General features: G+C 43.4%; 1 pseudogene; it reads right to left on the reverse strand.

Moving 5' to 3' along the window:
* Positions 1-1,376: 1,376 nt before the first annotated feature.
* On the reverse strand, positions 1,377-10,177 carry LOC128068483 (pregnancy-associated glycoprotein 1-like; annotated as a pseudogene).
* Between the last annotated feature and the right edge of the window lie 8,412 nt (positions 10,178-18,589).

An 18,589-nucleotide genomic window follows, 5' to 3' on the forward strand; every position in this document is an offset into this window, starting at 1 on the left:
GTGCAATCTGGACCATAGAAAGGGTGAATGCCAAAGAATTGAGCTTTTGAACTGTGGTGCTTGAGAAGATTCTTGAGAGTCCCTCATACAACAAGGAAATCAAACCAGTCAATCTGAAAGGAAATCAACCTGTGACCCTTGCTGACTAAGCTGAGGCATCTACTGAGGGCCTCCAGGTGGAAAAAAAAAATGGATGCTTCCACTACAAAAGAGCCTAACTATGGCAGCTCCAAACAAATAGTTTGTAGCTCCACCCCTGGAGGAAGCTCAGAAAGGCTGAAGACGATGTGTACAGTGGGTCCCCTGATACATGTGTTGCATTCTCCACAGCAGCATTTGAAGCAAGGAAGGGACATTGTGTGCCCTGAAGGAGGAGGATGGCTCAGGGATCCACTGGGGCCACCACTTACCAAATGGGACAAGTAAAGGACACAGTAGGCATATGTGGCAGAGAGCTGGTGACTGGGGTGTGGGAACAAGAGGGAACCAGCTCTGCATAAAGTACCCCACCCAAAATCCCCTGGAGGAGAAGCCCAGTGATAAGTTCATCTGAGATGGGACGAATACAGTCCATTTCATTACCCCTTATAATTCCTCTGAATGAGGAGGTGGTGGAGTTGGTGGGTCATCACAAACTCTTCTATGGCCTAGACCATCTGCCAATTGCTATCCTTGGGGCTGCCTCTCCCCAGCTTCAGCCATGTAGTTCTGGAGGAAACTGACAGTCATGTGTGCTGCTGGGTCAGGGTCAAAGTCCATATAAAGCCAGTCATAAGACCACATGTCCCTGCCAGGATGGCTGATCTAGGGCTGTACATGTAATCTGAGGTGGGTCACTCAGAGAACACCCTTGAACTCTGATGTCTGCAATCTTCTTTCATTACCAGGTGATGCATTTGGGATTTAAAACCCTAGGGCAGGTAGCTTGAACTCCCACACTAGGTGTAGGAGCCTTAAGGAAAAAAGGTGTCAGGCTAAGACCATTAAAGTAGACTGAAGGGAAAGAGTGAAGGTGAGAGAGAATTGATGACTTCTGATTTCTTGGGTCCAGACACTGAGATCTTTGTATTTGCTCTCATTTTTTATCCTGGATTCCCAGAATCATTTCAATGTGTCTCCGTTTCCCTTGAAGCCAGTTGGAGTAGGGCTCCTCTCTATTTTGATTCAGACTTGGTTCTAGATCCTTCACTCCCAGACACAAACAGAGGAAGCCATTTGTTTCAGCACCATTAAGAGTGAAACACTTTATTCTTTACTGAGAATAGGGTGTACAGACCACCAAATAGATTTCATCAGCATCCTGGCAAGTAGTGCTCAATGTGTGAGTGAGTGTTTTTTAGGAACGGCCTTACTGATTCCTGAACCACTCCAAGTATTTACACTCCCCGTGCCAGGCCAATCCTGTCATTTTCTCGATCAAAGACCGAGAAATACACCCTCAGGAAGATGTCACCCAGGATCCAGGTCTCTGTAGATGAACTCAATCAGTGCTCTTTAAAGGTGGTATAACAGTGGCCTCTAGAATTCTCGGGGAGTCAGAGACACACACTAGTCAGCATGATCCCTTACAGGTGACTTCCCCCAATATCCAGACCCAGCACAATTCTTTGCTTTATTTCCCTCTTTTGGTAAGTATCAAGGGGTTTTCTTGTCACCAGGGAATGTGAGAGTTCTTCCAAAACCAAAGAAGGCCAAGACATGAGGTTGCCATGAGGAAGGGTGTGTGGAGTGGAGGACTTGGAGTTGGGGAAACAGGGGGATGAAAAATAACAAAGTCCTACTGTGGAATGTAAGGAACTATATTCAATATTCAGTGATAAACCACATGAAAACGAATAAGAAAAAAATATTTGTATATGTATAACTGAGTCACATTGTTATGGAGCAGAACTTAATGCAACAATGATTAGCCACACTTCAATATAATTTTTTAGAAAAGAACAAGTGTGTCCATAGCTCCTCTCACTCCCTGTTTCTTTCCTTCTGACTCCTGCTCCTTGTTTTCTCTGCAGAGAATGCTGGTTCTCCTCCTGCCTCCCCACAATCCATACTTTATTTAAAAACTTTTTTTTTTGGAGCATAGCTGAGTAACAATAGTCTGAGTTCAGGTGGACAGTAAAGGGACTCAGCCATATTTATCCTGGTATCCTGGTCCCAAGGACACCCCTCCCATCCAGGCTGTCATATAACTAAGCAGAGTTTCCTATGCTATGAAGTAACTGGTTGTTGGTTATCCATCTTAAATAGAGCAGTGTCCACAACATGTTCTTGAAGACTTAACTCAGGAACTCTGAGAAGCCTCCTTCGGCCCAAACTCAACCTCTTTGGCCATTTCAGGCTTGATTGAGTAATGTACTCTGGTTCCCCATCCCCACCGGTCAGTCCGTAGCCCTCATCACCCCTCATAAGTCCCCAGTGCCCTAGTGCAGAGCACCTTGAGATGCCATTTGGATGGAATCCAGTGCAGTTTTGCCTAGAACCAAGCAACCTCTGTATGGCTCAATGTGTTTGTGGTTTTAGAATTCCTGAGATTCCCTCTCTTCCTCAAAGCCTTCTTTGAACCCACCACCCTGCTCTGAACCCTCAAACAGAGCTGACATGAAGCCTCCACCCTTGCCAGGGCTGAGCAGTCACTGTGCACCATTTATTCACCTTAGTATCCAACCTCCCCACAGAGGGGTCAGGTACCTCAACTCACAAGGGAGGCACCTGGCCACAGCATGGGGAAGATGCAGCTGAGAACGAGGCTGATCATGTAATTTATCATCCAAACCAGGAAAACTTTGAGAAGGGAATGGAGACTGTTAACTTATGCTGGGACATCACACTGGGACTGTCCCTTACATTCTCCTTGTAACATGGCCGCTTTCAGAGACTGCTAGTGCTGACTTTCATGCTCATGGACCAACGAGTTCAGATTGAATTGAAGCTCTTTGAGGACTGAGAACCTTAGTGTTCCCCTCTCCCTGACCCCCACCATGCCATATGGTGTGGTATCTCCACATTTATTTCAAGAAGATCAGTGTCCCACACAGCCCTTACTGCTCAAGTGATTGGTTTGTGGGAGGCACTGGCCCAGCCCCAGGGCTCAGCAGCATCTGCAATGGTGTGACATGGCCTCCAGAGGGCGCCCTCCTCCCAGCAGAAGCACAAGGGTTCCTGCAAGATCCAGTTTGAGAATCAAGCCTCTTTATTGTCCCCTCACCTTGAGGATGTAGGTTCGAGCTGGTACAGGGTAGTTGATGCTGTTGATGGTGAAGATAATAGAGGGCAGGGTATTGACCGCAGAACATGAAACATAGTGCTGTTAGAGAGAGAGGGAGAGAGGTTGGCCCTGGAGATCCTTGTGTATGAAGACTGGGAGTGACCCTGGAGCATGACCCTTCACCTTGGAACCCCGTGGTGTGGCTCCAATGAGCTTCTATATGTTATTGACCAGTGTACTTGCGCCTTCAATTGCTGATGTCCCGGTGTCAACAACGGTCTCACAGCCTTCAGAACAAGCAACCTTTCTTTTTATGGAGATGCTGAGAGACAATGGAAGAAAGCAGGCATCAAGGTCACTTTGAGTCTCCCCACAGTTGACCCTTCCCGACTGTCTCATAAACAGCCCTTTGTCTCTTGCTGTCTTTTCTTTTACTCTCAAAACAGCACCTTTCTTGACACCCTCGAATGCAGTAGTTGAATACACCAGGACATTTTGTACCTTGGCACAAGCTGGTCTTCCTTCCTAGAAGACTCCACTCCCCTTTGACTTCAAATTTCTTCTCATCTTTCAGATTCCACCTTAATTGTATTGTTTTCGGAAAGTCTTTCCCCAGTGTTTATCCGTCTCCTATCTTGGTCTCTCTCTGTAGACCCTTTCTCATGTCTGTTGCTGCTGCTGCTGCTGCTGCTAACTCACTTCAGTCATGTCCAACTCTGTGGGACCTCATAGAGGGCACCCCTCCAGGCTCTGCAGTCCCTGGGATTTTCCAGGCAAAGTACTGGAATGGGTGGCCATTGCTTTCTCCTCCTCATATCTAGCATATAACAAAATCACAATTCACTATGTGGGTGAGTCACTTCATGTACATCTGCCTTCTTAGATGTGAGGGTGAGTTTTATTCTCCTTGCCTCCCTAAAGTGCCTGGCACACAGTGGACACCCAATGCTTGTCTGTTCAATGAGAGAAAGAAGACTAAGAAAATAATAAGAAACATCCAGAGAGATGTATCAGATGGGGAACAAATAACAGATCACACAGAGTGAAGATGGAGATTCACAGGGGCAGCAGATTCTCATACTAGGAGGAGAGAGAGGCTCCTCTGGGAGAGGGTGTCTCCCAGCACCGTTCCTACAACCAGCTCAGACCCTGAGACCTTGGCCAGGAAATATATGACTAGCCCACAGAAACTCCAAATGACAGATCATCTTTTGTCTGAGGGTATCACACAGAATCCTATCAGTTATGCCTCTTGTCCTCAGGTCACTCCTGGATCCCACCTTCCTGATTCTCTGTTATAGCCCCTGTCCCACTGTGTGCCCAAGAATGTGGAAGTGTCCTTTTTATTAGCTGCTTTCACATCTTAAGACTGCAGCCAACCTTTCTCCACTGCTTGGTAGCTGCTCCCTAAGCAGACCAGTTTTCCCCATTTTCTCAGGACTGTCCCTTTTTTGAAAATGACATTTATCTGTACTGAGAACTTCCTATATCCTAGGTAGCCCTGGACAGTCGATCATCTTATCATACCTCTGGTCAGGCTGGAGAAATTCTCCCTGATCCTCTGTTCACCACACTGTAGAGTCCTCTAACCATGCTCCCCACCTCAAAGGGCAGTGGGTGCAGGCCTCTCCCATCTGCACAGACCTCTCTGGTCCCTTTTAGGACCCTGGTCAGAGCCTTGCTCAGAAGACCTGGGGATTATGAACCCATAGGTTGTTTGTGTATCTATGTGCTTGTGTGTTTGTCTGTATGTGTCTTTGTGTGTGCTTGTGTGTCTCTGATTAGCTATGCATGTTTTTATGTGTCTCTTTGTAGGTTTATATGTGTCTGCTTGTGTGTTTCCATGTGTCTGTGTGTCTGTCTCTGTCGTTGAAGATTGTGTATGTCTGTGTGACTGTATGTCTGAGAATGCATTTGTGTGCATCTGCCTGTGTCCATGTACAGTAGTGGGAACAAAACTTTGGGTGACCCTCAGAGAGAGAGGCTTACCGGTCCATGTGTACACTCCAGTCACCCGCTTGGATCAATGGTACCCAGTTGAGCTCTCCCTTGTAGTAGTGGTGGTCCACCCCACCATACATCACCACACTACCCTCCTGCTTGTCTCTGTAGAGAGAACAGAGTGGGGGATCCTTGGAGGACATAAACAACAGCAATGTCTGAGAGCTGTGCTGGTCCAGCCATCAAGGCCCTAATAAGGTCCCCATATACAGATGCAGAAATCGAGTCTAAGAGAGATTGAGATCCAGACTCTGGTCTGTTACTGGCTAGTGAGTGGAACAGAGGAGGTCAGAAGCACTTGGCTGGGCTCCACCCACTATGTCTTCTGAAGACGTCCTGGACCTCCACCGACCTGAGTGCTCAGACACCCTCAGAGGACAGGGTGCTGAAGCGTTTGGCTTTCCCCTTGTCCACCTTGTCATTTTTCAGGAAAATCAAGGCGTTGGAGTTCTAACAGTGTGGGTTCAGGTCACCCAGTGTTGGCTCCAATGGCCTATGACCTCTACTGTCCAAAGGGCCCCACACTCAGAAGGGACTCCACCTCTGTTCTCCTTGTTTTGAAATGCCCAATACTTCTTGAACAAAGGGTCCCACACTTTTGTGTCCCACACTTTTATTTCTCACTGGCTCCTACAAATTGGTTAGCTGGTCCTTGGCTCCCAGTGCAATGCTAATGAGGAAGGAAAGATATACACCATCCTTCTCTTTCCTTCCTGATCAAATTCATAAGCAAATCCTAATGCCATTTCCTTCAACTTGTTTTCTGTTGCCTTCCATTAGCCTTCCTCCTCACTCACCCCCTTAGACCATTATTGGTGTTGAGCCCAGGAGTAGGGTTGCATTCCAATAAAATTTTATTTATAAAAGCCAGGAGTGAAGCCCATTGGGCCTTGGAGCCATAGTTATCCTGGGTTAGATTATCTCTCAGGGTACTTCTTTATCAAGTGTTCTATAATTTGTGTGCACCTGAAAGCATCTTACAGATAATTTGGAGAAAGGGATTGTCCATCTCAGACTTACTTGCTCAAGTAGAAGGCAAAAATTGGCTCAGAAATGGCACCTTGATTCTTCAGCTTGTCAATGATGGAGATGGCTCCAGATAAGGATATGTTGGGGTAGCTCAAGCCCATGATGCCATCAAAAGCTATGCCCTTAAACCCTGATATTGCCATACTTATACTTAATGGCTTGTCAGTACTTACAAGGTTCCCAATCTGTGGAAGAAAAGAGTGTTGCCACCTACAGATACATGAAGTGGGGTTAGGACTGGCCTGGGTTGCATTGCCGTTAGATCCTCAGAGAAGATTGAGGCTGGGCTCTGTCTTCAGTGGCCCACAGATGGTTAGATCAAGCTGGGAGGGGAGTTTGGGTTCCATTTGAGAGAACCTGTGAATTATAAAACATCTGCCCCTCTGAAAAACACCACCTAGGTGAGTCAAATTGGCCTCGTGGCTTTTGTCCAGGTAGGGCAATCAAAAGTCAGGCCAGGTCCCATAGATGCCACCTGAGTGACAAAACAATCGAGAGCAAGATAACCTTCTCTTTGGCATCACTGTGACCTAATGACAGGCATGGACTGCATTCTCTATAAAGTACTAAGGATTCTGCATCTGTCCAGGAAGACAGAAGCCGAAAACACAATCTTGTTTGCAGGTTTTTATGAAATTACTGTCTGGGGAATTCACTTTTAGGAATATGTGTATATTTCTGTGAGTGTGCATGAGAGAGAAAAAGAGAGAGGGGAACTACTCAAGTATTTCGGGGGAGGCAGGGCATAGGTTTATCAGACACTCAAGGGTCTTCTAGAATGAGAACTCATTTAACAGGCCCCTTGACTTTTCAGGCCTCCCACTCTGGATACCTGAAGCCCTTGACTGCCTCCAGGGTCCCCAGATCAGTTTTATCCTGTCCCCAAACACCCCACAGCAACTTCAGTCCTGAAATGCCAGCCTAACTCCAACTCTTACCACATGTGTGCCCTCAGCAAGGCCCTTGCTGTCTGCACCTCCGTTTCCTCATATGTCTCATGAGCTAATCAGAGTAAATGCTATGTGAGGATGTTGCAGGATTAAACCACTTATCACCTGAAAGTGCCTGCAACAGTCTGTGAATATAAAAGTGGGTGCTTTTGTGCCTTCTTCTCGCTCCCAGCAAAAAGAACCATGAACTGCTCATGGGCAGAGGAGCTTCAAGTCCACACCTCAAGTCACTCTCTGGGTTAGCTAATTTGTTTGCTCATGTGTAACCACAGGCACTGCCTCCCCAGAGCCATGATCCTGTGGATAAGATGGCCAATATCTATCGGAGTTAGGCTAGGAAGGGTCCTGCCAGATGGTTCTGCATCTGTTTTGCAAGCAGTGGTCACTCCATAGCCAGTTCTGACTCAGCATTTGTTACACTGTTACCCAAAATGTGTCATGAACAACAACTCCTTCAATTCTCCCAGATTCATAGATGATCCTGAAGGTTTTATTGGTAATCCGGAAGGTGGAAGACTGATGATGTCTGAACCTAATGTGTGTAGCTATAGATACAAGAGATGAGTGTCATCAGGTGCCAAGGATGAAAACAGGCATCAGGGCAAGTGAAAGATGATCTGGGTAGGGGGTGTCTGTGCTCACAACAGGTTGAGTTGTTGCAGAAGATGGAGAGGACCCACAAATCAGATGAGCCTGTGTCAAAGACAACCTGGAATTCCTGAGGGGGTGTTCCAATGGTGATGTTGCCCACGTAAAACAACTACAAGGAGGAGAGAGTGGGTTAGTGCAGAAATGGCCATCCCTATTCCCATACTGATGCCTTCCTCTAGGTTTCACGTATCTCTTGAGGTCACTTTCTAACCACCATGAAGCTCACAGACTTTGGTCAAATGCAGACATATCTGTATTTGATATATTTTTCCTATGCTATATTGTATGCAGGATATTAACTCTATGACCAGGCGTTGAAGTGGTACCTCCTGCATGGAAAGCCCAGAGGCATACCACTGGGCTTCCAGGACCGCTGGAAACCCAGGTAAGCCCTAGTGTCTTCATTTGGGAAGCGCTGTAGTCTCTTCAAATCTAGCATTAGCACCTGCTTCTCCAGGAGGTCCTTCTTGATCAACCCCAGCCACTCCCTCTAAACTCAGACCACATCCAATCAACAGCAGACAGTTGACCCTTTCATTTAACATGCATTTACTCTTTGCCTATCTCTCTGGCTGGCATGCACATTTTTGAAGGCATCTTGAAGACCAAAAAAAAGCCCTTTTTCTAATCTAAAAACAGGAACCACAGTGATTCTTATGGTCACACTCACAACACTGGTTCAGTAACTTTTTACTGCTGTCATTCTTGCATCTGCGGCAACTGATTTCCTCTACCTGGGGATTCACAATTGCTTTGCAGTTGGTTCTACCGTTTGATCAGTGATGGCTCACTTTTCATCTATAACTGAGTGGCTCACTTAGTTCAGAAGGAACAATCACCTTCAAACTAATGACACATCTTTGATACAGAAATGGATGTTTACCTGCCACCTGGTAATCTCCGGGCCCAATCACAAAGACCAACAGTTGAGAATGAGAGTGCCTTCTCCTCTGGGTGGGGTCCCGCTTTTCCAGTGTTTCTGCCTCCTGCAGGAACCCCAATCCCAACATCCCACCTGGCACCTCCAGATGAGCCCCTTGCTAAGCTAGAGTATGAGGGGGCACTGTGGGGTGCCATCCTCCTAAAATATTCACATCCCTGACGTTCCTCAGTGGGTCAGTAGTAAGATTTGAGCCACGAAAAGAAATCTGGGACAGTCTGTAAGGATGCTCCTTCAGGAAATTGTTCAGCATGTTTTTTCCACTGAGGGTTTTTCTTATAGTCAGTCTTAACTCTCCTTAGAGGTATTCTTTCACCGAGCATTTGACAAAGAAACCAAAGCAGACGATCCAATTAGTGTCAGTGTTAAGGTATAACTGTCATTGTAATGGCCCTGTGTATTTTCTAATTATTTTTATGAGGCAGATTATTATCAAAATTTTATGCATATCTGCAATCTTTGGTAAACCAAATGACCATGTGGTGTCTCAGTCTCCCCTTCGGTAAAATGGTGGAATGTAACAATACAAACACTCCAAATTGAATAACTTGGGGATAAGTGAAGTGATGGATATAAGGGACCCGATAAATAGGAAGTCTCAACAATGACAGCCATTAGCATTGCTGTTGCCATCTCACACATTCCTCCTCATAGAACCTCAAGGAAGGAGGTAGAAGGGGGACTATTATCCTGTTTTACAAGGGAGCAACTTGAAATGCAAGAGGTTTCTGTGTTGATTGTGTTCACACTGCTTGTCTGATATAAAACAGTGTAAAATGGTGTATCTTTCTCCAAGTTGAAAGAGAAGAGAGAATTGAAAGAAGAATCCAAGATATAGGGAACAAGTAAGGGAATTTCAGAGGCTTGAGAAGGAAGGAAGAGTCAAATGAAAAATTAAAAGAAAACAACACAAAGAGAAATAGACTCCCAGTGACTTCCAAAGAGATGGAGATAAAAATGACAGTGATACAGACATGCAGACATAGGCATATACACACCGAAATAGACCGGGATAAAAGTGGCCATGTTGAATAAAATGTAGAAAAGTACTATTCCACAGGACCATATCGACATCTGCACAGACTATGCACTGAACAGTTGCAAGGTGTTGCATTTTCAATAGGTCATGAAATGACTGGACCCCAAGATTTGTGCAACCCAAATCTACACCAAGACCTTGGGATCTACAGTTCCTATAGCCTCTTACTTATCAATAAGTAATGGTGCAACTTTAAGACTCTTAGGGAAATATTCCATTCCCTTCTAAACCTGATGGATGGAAGAACAATCAGATGAAAAGAAAAATCCAAGAAAGGAATATGATGTGACTTACAGTCCCCATACTTACTTGACTATGCACTCTGAGAAGGCCACCAGCCTGAGGAGCACAAGCCACTTCATGCTTCTTTCCTGGCTCCAAGTACTCAGGGAAGTTTGGGTTCTTAGCATGTAATGGTGACCAGGACCCCCTAGTTATATATGCTCTGACCTACCCTACTTTTCCCCTTTAGGTCACTGAAAGATCTGGAAAAAGAAACAAAAAAAACAAAGGTCTCGATAAAATCTTTACCTTCATCAGTGTCCTCAGCAAGCAGCCTTTGAAGCTTTTCAGAATACAGAGAATTGAACTGCAATCTCTTCTTTGAAGCTTGGCTGGAAAATCAAACTGATCTGCATCTACATCTAAGAAGACGGAAAACCTTTCCTACTTTGAGAAAAAACTGCTAAGAAAATCATGAAAATGGATACTAGGGGCCATGCTCGACACTCGTGGTTTCAAGTCATCTTCCTAGCCACTTGATGAGATAGGCATTGCGCTCTTCGTTGGAGAGGAGACTGCTAGAAGGATAAATTGTCAAATGGCAAACTAAAGACTTCAGGGACAGCCCAGGGAAATACAACTGGCTTAGGTATTGGGTTTAATGGAAGACATCAGGGGCACCTATGATGCCAGTCTGCATCAATGATTTAGGACAGAGCAGTACTTCAATTGCATGGTTTCAGTATTGGAAGAAATGCCATATGCATCCACAAGATAATTTATATCTCCAATAACTGTACAAGGAAGAACTGTATGCTAGGCTCTGAGTAAAAGGCTTCAAAGTCAAAGTTGATCATGGAAAAAGTAGTCTTTATCTAAAGAGAGCTAGAAGTCTAGTTCTTACCAACTAATGGCCCCAGGAGGCAGGAGATATGATACTAGGACTAGGTGGCCATGTTGGAATATGGGCAGCACAAGCCTTACCACTGGAACAGCCTTTCCTCCACTTCACCCATGCTGGAAAGCAGGCCAGTTGGCCATGTTTTCAAGAGAATTACAATCTATTGATTTTAATTCTAGCAACTAATTTCTTTTTTCCCGAAAAAGATTTTGAACAAAATCTCCACAGCAATGTGCTGGAATCAGCTTTCAGTCTCTGCAATTTTTTGTTTCTGGCCTACAGTTTGGAGTGCAGTGGTGATAGAGAGGAATTTAATTCATGTTGGTTGATTTTAAAAGAGACTGAATGCATACTAAACATGCTGACACTTTGGGAAAGATCTTCATATTAGAAAAGATTGGAGACATGAGGAAAAGCATAAGACAGAGAATGAGATGGTTGGATGGCATCACCAAGTCGATGGACATGATCTTGAGCAAGCTCCGGGAGGTGGTGACGGATAGGTAAGCCTGGCATGATGCAGTCTATGGCATTGCAAAGAGATGGACACAAGGGAAGGACAGGACTGAAGTGAACAAGTTGAGGATAAAGACTAATAAATCTAATTGCATCAAGTTGTTGACTAGCTACCTATAACAACACATTGCTTAAGTGGCTTTATAATTCAGACTTATGATTCTACATTGAGAGTGGAATATCTTCTAAGGAAAAACAAAAATACTGCCCATGAAAAACAAAACCAAAGGAAACCAAAATAAAAAAAAAAAAAGAAAGAAAGAAATCTAACACTATATTCAATAACTACATTTCCTTGGTATCTCTAATTTTCTTGAAGAAATCTGTAGTCTTTCCCATTCTATTGTTTTCCTCTATGTCTTTCCAGTGATCACTGAAGAAGGCTTTCTTATCTCTCCTTGCTCTTTTTTGGTATTCTGCATTCAAATGGGTATATCTTTGCTTTTCTCCCATGCTTTTTGCTTCCCTTTTTCACAGCTATTTGCAAGGCCTCCTCAGACAGCCATTTGCTTTTCTGCATTGCTTTTTCTTGGGGATGATCTTGATTCCTGTCTCCTGTACAATGTCATGAACCTCCGTCCATAGTTGATCAGGCACTCTGTCTATTAGATCTAGACCATTAAATCTATTTTTCACTTACACTGTCTAGTCATAAGGGATTTAATGATCTAGTGCTTTTCTCCACTTTCTTCAATTTCAGTCTGAATTTGGCAATAAAGTGTTCATGATCTGAGCCACCGTCAGCTCCCAGTCTTGTTTTTGCTGACTGTATAGAGCTTCTCTATCTTTGGCTTCAAAGAATATAATCAATCTGATTTTGCTGTCGACCATCTGGTGATGTCCATGTGTAGAGTCTTCTCTTGTGTTGTTGGAAGAGGGTGTTTGCCATGACCAGTGCGTTCTCTTGACAGAACTCTATGAGCCTTTGCCCTGCTTCATTCTGTACTCCAAGACCAAATTTGCGTGTTACTCCTGGTGTTTCTTGACTCCTATTATTGCATTCCAGTCCCTATAATGAAAAGAACATCCGTTTTGGGGTGTTAGTTATAGAAGGTCTTGTAGGTCTTCATAGAACTGTTCAATGTCAGCTTTTTCAGTGTTACTGATCGGGACAAAGACATGGATAACCGTGATATTGAATGGCTTGCCTTGGAAATGAACAGAGATCATACTGTCGTTTTTGAGATTGCATCCAAGTACTGCATTTCAGACTCTTGTTGACTATGATGTCTACTTCATTTCTTCTAAGGGATTCCTGCCCACAGTAGTAGATATGACGGTCATCTGAGTTAAATTCACCCATTCCAGTCCATCTTAGTTTGCTGATTCCTAGAATGGCTATGTTCACTCTTGTCATCTCCTGTTTGACCACTTCCAATTTGCCTCAATTCATGGACCTAACAATCCAGGTTCCTATGCAATATTGCTCTCTACGGCATCTAATCTTGCTTCTATCACTAGTCCCACCCACAACTGGGTGTTGTCTTTGCTTTGGCCCATCCCTTCATTCTTTCTGGAGTGATTTCCCCACTGATCTCCAGTAGCATATTAGGCACCTACCGACCTGGGGAGTTCATCTTTCAGTGTCCTATCTTTTTGCCTTATCATAGTGTTCATGGGGTTCTCAAGGCAAGAATACTGAAGTGGTTTTCCTTTCCCTTCTCCAATGGACCACATTCTGTCAGACTTCTCCACAATGACCCCTTCATCTTGGGTGACCCCACATAGCATGGCTTAGTTTCATTGAGTTAGACAAGGCTGTGATCCGTGTGACAGATTTGCTAGTTGTCTGTGATTGTGGTTTCAGTCTGTCTGCCCTGTGACGCCCTCTCTCAGTGCTTACCATCTTACTCGGGTTTCTCTTACCTTGGACGTGATGTATCTCTTCATGGCTGCTCCAGCAAAGCACAGACGCTGCTTCTTACCTTGGACGTAGGGTAGCACCTGTCAGCTGCTGCCCCTGATTTGGACGTGGGGTAGTCCCTCTCCACCACGCTTCTGTACTGCCAATACAGCTGCCATGCATCTGCACTGCCATCACACCTGCAGCTAGGAATAATTCTACAACTTATTGTTGCTCATATTGTTTCTCTTATTGTGATGGAATCATATGTATGTTAACAGGTAAAAGCAAGAAAATAATTAAAACTAATGTTCTGAAATAAGTTTTCACTCTCTAGAAAAAAGAGGTTCACATATAATATAAAGAAGTTTATTTCAAACCCTGCTGTCTTAAATCTTGAACTGAAAGCAAAAGATTGTACCAACTAATTATGTTTCTTTTTATTTCAATTTTTCAGGAAGATGTGTACTTCCTCCTCTGACCACTGTAAAGCATAGAAGCAGTGACAACTTGATAACAGTGACTATTCTGAGTTCTAACTTCAAGCTTTTAAATACATTTCCAATCAGACGATCTTAAAGAGATGGCTGATTTCAGGACTGGATAAAGAAATGCACAAAATAATCTTGGGAATCGTGAAGGACCGGAAAGCTGAGGGACTTCAAAGACTAATGGCGACTCTAGAGAAATTTTAGGAATCCAAATGAAAAGGCCAAACACCTACCAGTTTTTTGGGCAGAATGATGTTTCTGCTTCTCAACACACTGTTTATGTTTGTCATAGCTTTCATGCCGGAAAGCAAATGTCTTCTGATTTCATGGCTGCATGTACCATCCACAGTGGTTTTAGAGGCTAAGATGAAGAAATCTCTCACTGCTTCCAACTTTTGTCCTTCTATTTTCCATGAAGGATGGGGCTGGATCCCATGGCCTTAGTTTTTTAATTTTTAATTTTAAGCTAGCCGAATGTGTCCAAATGTTAATAGGCAACATCTAGTGATAGGCTGCTAGAGCACCAACTCACCATTGTGAGCACTGAGAAAGGAAAATAATCATCAATATTTATGCTAATTTTGTTTCTATTAAGCATAGGTTATGTAATTACAAACAATTCCAGGAAAACAAGCTAGACTGTCCCTTCTGGGGTTGATTAGAGTGTGATGGGGAGCAGCTATAATACAGATGAAGCCTCACTCACTGGACTGCAGCTCACCTGCTGCTGTGGAGGTCTGGGTCCTAATAGACCAAGGACTGGTACTGGTCCTGACCCACTGTGCTGATATTGTGGACTCCTACTCTAAAACCAATAGTGCAAATTCTGTAGGGCAAACCCCCCTTCTTCCTCCTCATTTCTGAACAAATGAATGACATTAAAATTGGGAGAGGAACACCTATTCAGTCCTAAAGGAGAAAAACCAAGAGCAACATATGAGTACATGCTTTCAATGAACTGTGAAAAGACATCTACTTTTTGAGAATCAGGGAAATTTGCACATGGACTGGATATAAAATGTGCATTTTGGAAGGAACAAAAGAGCATTTTATTCATATCCTATCATTCTACCATGAATACTCATTATGTGTATTTTGTGAAATGTTCATCTTGTCTCTAAAATGCTTCAGGAAAAATGAATAAGGAGTAAAAGAAAGAATGAAATGACGGTCTGTCTTGATTTAAAAACAGATAGCTGCTATGCTATGCATAGCTGCTTTGGAGTGAATTGTGTCCACCCTTGACTCCCAATATAATGATATTAGGAATTAGTGCCTTTGGGAGGTACCCAGGTTGACATGGGGTTTTGATGGTGCTCCATCATGATGGGATTAACCTCTCCTCTTTTTCTCTCTTATTCTCCCTCTTCTTCCTTCCCTTCAACCACCACATGTGAGAACACAGCAAGATGAGAAAGACTGATGCTAGTCAAGACTGTCTCTGCTGGGAACTCAATTGGCCACCACCTTGATGATGCATAGTCTCTAGTCTATGACAATCTGTGGGACTAAGAGTTTAGTTTTGTAGTTACTAATGCTGAATGGTGAAATATAGGGTTCATGACACTCTTCTTTCTTATATTTGTTATGTTCAAAATAGTTTTGCAGTAAGAAGTTTATAGAAAGTCCATTTTGAAGTTTCTGTCTTAGTGATACCATCATCTCAAATGAGTCTCTCTCAGGCTTGCTTTCCCTGGCCACTCCACTCTCACAAGCACAGACCCTCATCCAAAAAGTGTGTAGACCCTTCTCTTCATAAAAACAAAAATTATACTTACCAAAATAGAAAGGTGAAAGAGGGATAATTGGAGAGTTTGAGATTAATATATGTATACTACTTTCTTTAATAGATAACAAAGACCTACTGTACAGCACAGGAACTCTGCTCAATTGTCTGTAATATCCTGTAGGGGAAAATAATCTAAGAAACAATAGGTACATGTGTATGTATAAGGGAATTAATTTCCCAAACAACTAATATTAATACAATTCTGTAAGTCAAGTACACTCTTGTACAAATTAAAACCTGAATTAAAAAAAAAAAAAAAAGCTTACATGTAGAGACTCATGGAGTTCTTTAAACTCACAGGATTTCAGATATGATACTGGAGATGGCAGACTGGGTGCAGAAATCTAGACATTATCTGAGGTTGCATTTTCCTGAGCTTTGTTGTCTTTTGCTTCTAGTGTCTCCTTTGATTTGTCTTTGGAGGCTCTAATACAAGGGCTTGGAGACACCAGCTGGGTGTTAGTTGAAGGATGAGAGGGAGGCGCTAGTGGGAGAGTGAAACCCCAGCTCCCTAGCCTTGGTTTGGGGCACGTTTAAGGCACAGCTTATATCCCAATTTCCCTGTGAAAACAGGCTGTAGCATCCTTCTCCATGACTTGCATGATATCAGACTCAGACTGGTTTCATCCTTTTCCATGTCCTGCTTCCCTTGAGGCCTCCTTGGTTTCTCTGGGAGATATATATATATATATATATATATATATATATATATATATATATATATATATATATATTCAATTTTGGCAGCACTAGGTCTTCATTGTGGAGAAGCCAGTGACACCATTCCAGTACTCTTGCCTGGAAAATCCCATGAATGGAGGAGCCTGGAAGGCTGCAGTCCATGGAGTTGCTGAGGGTCAGACAGGACTGAGAGACTTCACTTTCACTTTTCACTTTCATTCATTGGAGAAGGAAATGGCAACCCACTCCACTGTTCTTGCCTGAGAATCCAAGGGACGGGGGTGCCAGGTGGGTGGCCGTCTATGTGGTCGCAGAGTCGGACACAACTGAAGTGAATTAGCAGCAGCAGTACGTCTTCATTGCTGCTCAGGACTTCTCTATTTTCAGCGAGCAGGGGCTCCTCTGTAATTGCAGTGCACTGGCTTTTCAATCCTGTGCTTCTCTTGATGTAGATCACAGGCTCTAGACCACTCAGGCTCAGTAGCTGTGGTCCACTGGTTTAGGTGCCCTGGGGCATCTGCAATCTTCCCAAACCAGGTCTCAAATGCATATCTTAAGCACTGGATCAAAAGGGGAAACTCCGGAAGGAATTTGAAATAAATCATTTTCCATGAAACTTGGCAACATAGCCTATTTATGAGGAGACTGATAGAGGATTGTTCCTGCTTCAAGCAACCTCCTGAGATCAGGACTGATTGAGGTTTCCCTCCCCAGGGTTCCTATAGGATCTTGAAGCTCTCTTGCCATGTGGCTTTGTTCTTGCTTCAGTTTCTGAATCCCACACTAGAACACAGCTTCCAGAGGGCAGGGCTGTCACTTGACCCACTTGTAAGTATACATCAGTATATATTGTCTCATTCAGACCCTAATGTCAAGACAAGACAAATATCAGTTATTTTATTATGAATGTTAGGTTACAAGTTCAATGACTGTAATCAAAACCTTATTAATATTGTCTTAAATACAATACAATTTCAATTCTCTTTCATATAATGTTATTGCAGGTCTCCCCACAGAGATGAGGGCCCACTTCTTTCTTGTCACATCTTCCACCTGTGCTACTTACCTCTGGTCTAACATGTCTGCTCCAGCTCCTGTCATTATATCTTCATTCCAGCTAGTGGGACAGAAAATACCACTTCCATTTGGAAGTGGCATATCCCCTCTACTCAAATTCCACTGGCTGAAGTATCTTCCATGGTCATGGCAAACCTGTGGGTTATGGGCACACAGAAGGGCAGGGAAATGTGATCCTACTGAATAACATTCACGATGAGTAACAAGCGCCCCCACCCTTCATTCATATCCTGGTATTCATTCTTCTTTGGTTCTTCCCAAACAGCTCTCAGTCTGTTTTGGCCTGAAGAGATGGATATGGATGAGGTTATAAGAAAGGACATGGCCCAGGCTCTACAAATATGGAAAAAAAAAAAAAAAAAAAAACCAAGAATGGAAAGAAAATAAGAATGTATAAAAATTCAAAATCTAAAGGAAAAAGCATGTTTATAATCATAATTTTGCATGTATACAATTTAGGTATAATGGTTGGTGAATCAATTTATAAAATAAGAGAAATGTAAAATATAAATATATTCACTAAACCCAACAAAATAATAAGTCTACATCATATTAAACACCTAGTAGTATCAAGATTAAGTTTGGATGCACATTGTGTAAAACTTAAGCAACTAAAACTTTAACAAGATAAACTTGATTTTTCTCTCCCACTGAAAAAAAGCTGGAGGTGGGCCAGCCAGAGCTTGGGTGCTATTTATCTCCAAGGTTACATGATTGTCCAATATAACTGCAGGAATTCCAGCCATAGCAACTAAAATCCAGACAACTGTTAGGAAGTAGATGGGGAAGGAAAGAGTCGCATCTCTCAGCTGAATCAGCTCCTTGAAAGTAGTCTTCCAAGAAATCCCTCTTACTGATCTGCTTGCATCTCAAAGTCACCAGTCACGACTAAGAGCACGGGTATGTAGGAAGTGCAGTCCTGTAGCTACTGGGCTAATGGCTATATAACAAACTATTTTCACTTTTGAAAGAGAACCAAGGAATACATCATTTTGTATTTAGCCTGCAGCACCTTCTTAAAGAACAACAGCAACAAAAAGAATGGAATAGCCTGAATGGCTGGGCACAGTGTGGGAGCCAGGGGAAAGGAGCAGCAATGAGAAACAGCTAGATGGATGTGAACCGTGCTCCAGAAAATAGAGGCAGACCAGTCAGTAGAGATCTTCTAAGGACTGAAGTGAGGATTACACATACCACACGACCCAATTTGGTTTGAAAACTGCTTTTCCAACTCAGATCCCAAATTTCTCTCAA

This window comes from Budorcas taxicolor, chromosome 25 (genome assembly GCF_023091745.1).
Source record: "Budorcas taxicolor isolate Tak-1 chromosome 25, Takin1.1, whole genome shotgun sequence".
Taxonomy (NCBI): domain Eukaryota; kingdom Metazoa; phylum Chordata; class Mammalia; order Artiodactyla; family Bovidae; genus Budorcas; species Budorcas taxicolor.